Source organism: Tiliqua scincoides, chromosome 6, assembly GCF_035046505.1.
Source record: "Tiliqua scincoides isolate rTilSci1 chromosome 6, rTilSci1.hap2, whole genome shotgun sequence".
In the NCBI taxonomy this organism is placed as follows: Eukaryota; Metazoa; Chordata; class Lepidosauria; order Squamata; family Scincidae; genus Tiliqua; species Tiliqua scincoides.
Genome location: NC_089826.1, coordinates 5,572,730 through 5,576,565, shown reverse-complemented (window position 1 = coordinate 5,576,565; position 3,836 = coordinate 5,572,730). Strand labels below are relative to the sequence as shown.

The following is a 3,836-nucleotide window of genomic DNA, read 5'->3' as shown; positions in this document are numbered from 1 at the left end:
CAATGTTACCACCCTCTACTAATTTGAAGGTGAAATGAGGGTTAAGGATGTTCATTCTAACAACTACAAAAACTAGAGTGAAACTGCGTCAGGTGCTATGTGAAGAGTCCACACACCTTCTTCCATATACCTGCAGCCAAGCTCCTTCTAGGTGCCACCTTTCCTCTGTTTTCAGTGAATATCATCAAAAGGATGACTCAGATGCAGGACAAGCTTGTGACTCCTTGTCACTGACTCATCTTTTGCAGAAGACACTGGTGAGAAACCTAGAGGGTGACTGCAAACCCATCATCTCATGAAGATAGCTGGTAGCAAATTGGCTTTAGCTGCAGCTGCAGAGCCGGTCCATCCATGAGGCCAACTGAAGAAAGGGCCTCAGGTAGCAGATTGGTGGCGGGTGCCAATGGTTGGTACAAATTATTTCCTGTTGTGTGTGTGTTTCCTTGCTCCAGTCCACCTTACCGGCTGCAGCCAGCAGGAAGGGCGGAATGCATAATGCTATGGTGTCATGACATGGGGTAAGTCAGTGGTTCTCAAACTTTTTATCCCAGGACCCACTTTTTAGAATAACAATCTGTCAGGACCCATCAGAAGTGACGTCATTAACCTGGAAGTGATGTCACGACCAGAAGTGACATTAAGCAGGAAAAAAGTTTTAGCAATCCTATCCACACTTACCCAGGAGTAAGCCCCATTGACTATCATTGTTAAAAGCATATACATTATAACCTGTTAGCAACTGTTACCCTGCACATGCTTGACCTTGTCTGATCTCAGAAGCTAAGCAGGGTCAGGCCTGGTTGGTACTTGGATGGGAGACCGCCTAGGAATACCAGGTGCTGTAGGCTTATACCATAGTGTTTCGAGACTGAAGGTTGCCAACCAAGTCTTATAACCTGTTAAAAGTATAGATCTCCCCAGATGTGTCACATACCATGGTGGCATCAAGTCTACTATACTAAAAATAATATATTGAAATGAATGGGGACCCACCTAAAATTGGCTCGTGACCCACCTAGTGGGTCCCAACCCATAGTCTTGAGAAACAGTGGGGTATGTTGAACTAAATGCTACATAAAAGAAGAATGCATGGCTGTCGTTTTTGGTAATGTTCCCAGTAATACGTGGTCCAGAATTTGGTCCAGCAAGAAGGAAGCTTCTGGAATGAGCTAGTATCCACAAAGTTGGCGCAGAAACAATTTTATACAAATCAGCTCAGAAAGCCAACTGTATTTCAGGCCACAGATGGTCTTTTATCAGGGGGATCGATACCAGATAATAAAACAAGCAAGATACATTAAATCAACAATTAGTTTCTCAAATGCTAAATATGCAGTTAATTTGCGGCAGTTAAAAATAAACAGCAGATTTGTCTCACAATGAAACATTAGTAATAAAATGAATAAAAATGAAATGAAAATATTAACAAATCTAATAAGGATGAAAGCAGGAACTCCAAAACTAGAAAATAGTCTTGATGGAACTAGTATTTCTTAACTGCAATCTCTCTTTTAGGACTGGACTTTTCATAGAAAGAAAGAAGGAAGGACTTAGTGAAACAAAGACATTATATTTCTTGAAGTGGCTTAACTGGATTATTAAACATGTTTAATAATTATTATTATTACAAGGAAACAGGATATTTTGATTTGTTTTAATCTGTTATCCTGCACATGCCCGATCTCGTCTGATCTCGGAAGCTAAGCAGGGTCAGGCCTGGTTAGTACTTGGATGGGAGACCGCCAGGGAATACCGGGTGCTGTAGGCTTATACCATAGTCTTTCGAGACTGAAGGTTGCCAACCATCACCAAGGCCAGTCCAAGTCAGCATGTCACATGTTGGTCCACCTGCATGGCCCCTTGCCAATCCAAATGCCACCCCTCCTCACTTGGCAGCATGTTGGCTCCAGCCTGCCCCACTCTTGCTGCAACCTGGACTCTGAAAGGTGGAGGGGAAAGAGCAAAACAGGAAGTGGAAAGGAGAGTGGAGTCGTGGGCTAGAGACATCAGAGATGGAAGAGGAGTGGCAAAGATGGGTGGAAGCATGTGGGTCATCCATGATTGTTACCTGCCCTGTATTTCTTGCTTTGGGTGAGCTACAAATTCACAGATTCACCAGTATATTTTACCTGACCATCTCACCATTCAAATTTCAGCCTAGCAGCTGTTCTCACAAAAGTGGTTGGCGTTCCCTAGAGGTCTACCATGCCTGTAGGTCTCCAACCCTGCACTAATTGAAAACACTCACACAACACTAAAACTCTACAGGTGCAATTAATAGTACCTGCATGCCGTCCTGTTGCAAAGAGCGACTGTAAATTTTATGCACAGCCTGGCACCTGATGTCCTAAACCAACTTAAACGGGCAGATAACTTTGTCCAAGGTCTCCACAGGCTGTATCCCCTTGATCTGCAAAAAGGTGACGCTCAGATGGCTGTAAAGCGATTTCGCAGATGCCTTCAGTGTTTGTTGAATGACTCCACCTGGGAACCTTAAGGCCAGAAGATAAAAAACACCTGCGTGGACAACTTTTCCCAGGTGTTAGAATTTTTATGAGGTGGCAACAGCAGGTGTGACATTAACTGTTAGCGAAAGGACAGCTTCGGGGTGGTGCTGGTGGGTGGGGTGAAGAAAGCAGTACAAGAAAGAAGCAATTGAAATTAACCAGTTAATGGTTCTGTTGCAGATCTTGAACACAGTTTCCAGTTAGCTGCAGCCAGCTTTGTGGACTCTTCCACCAAGCCTGGAAGCAGAGGCAGCCTAAACTTTCTGCTAAAAAAGTGTAGCACATACCCCTTAATGTGCTCTATAGTCTTCATGGAGCAGCAGGACCATGATGATTAAAAAAATCACAGTTAGATAGCATAAGAAAGATTCAACTATAATACAGCAGACTCCTGCTTTACAAAGGCAATCCATTCCAGAGACACCATTGTATTGTAAAAAATATTGCAATGCAAACCCAGTAACACAGCTGTTCCCAAAGTGGTGGGTCATGACTCACCACGGGAACCGAAAGAGGAGCATTCCCCAGGAGGCTGTTGCTGCAACATGTATGTGTGTTTTTTTTTTAAATAGCCTTTCGTGTTGCTGCCTTTTCCTTCCCATGCAAAGATTTGGGTCAGGGGTGTCAAACTAATTTCATACAGTGGCCAAATATCATTCATGATGCCTACGGAGGGCCGGAAGTGATGATGTCATTTGGCAGGAAGTGATGTCATTAAACAGGTCAAAAGCAGAAATCAGCACTCTGATCTTGTGTAGGAACTCATGAGCTGCATATGACAGAAGATGCAGAAATCTTGATCATATTTCAAGATACAGGGGAGCCCAATTATCATGCAGGCCATCTTTCAGCAGTGAAACTTCAGCATTGCTCAGCAGCTGAGAGCCTGAGGGCCAGTTAAAAAGCTTCTCCAGGTCGTATCTGGCCCCCAGGTCTTATGTTTGACACCCCTAACATAGGTGGTTCCAACTTCCAAGGAGATATTGGGAACCACTGCCCTAGGTTCATTCTCACCACGGAGCTCAGATTGGATTACTCAAAATAGTTTCCGATTTCTTTCCGACTTTGCTTTAGGCAAAACGTAAGAGGCAACCCTACTAGTTTCTGATTTTTTTCCCTTCCCTCTGACAAGTATGGACTCCATCCAAGACCTCGAATATTTAGCACTGGAGGACTTCCTTTTCCTAACATTATTAATGAAAACAGCATCTGCATTTTAGTGGGGGGAATATTTTTTTTATACAAGCTAGTAATAACGGTGTAAAAAATCAAGTGGAAGGTGCACGCTCCATTAATTTCTCTTCCATAAACAAACGCTAGAGAAATAAA

General features: G+C 43.4%; 1 pseudogene; it reads left to right on the top strand.

Moving 5' to 3' along the window:
- Window positions 1–1,651: 1,651 nt before the first annotated feature.
- Window positions 1,652–1,768, top strand: LOC136656727 (5S ribosomal RNA; annotated as a pseudogene).
- The last annotated feature ends 2,068 nt before the right edge of the window (window positions 1,769–3,836 follow it).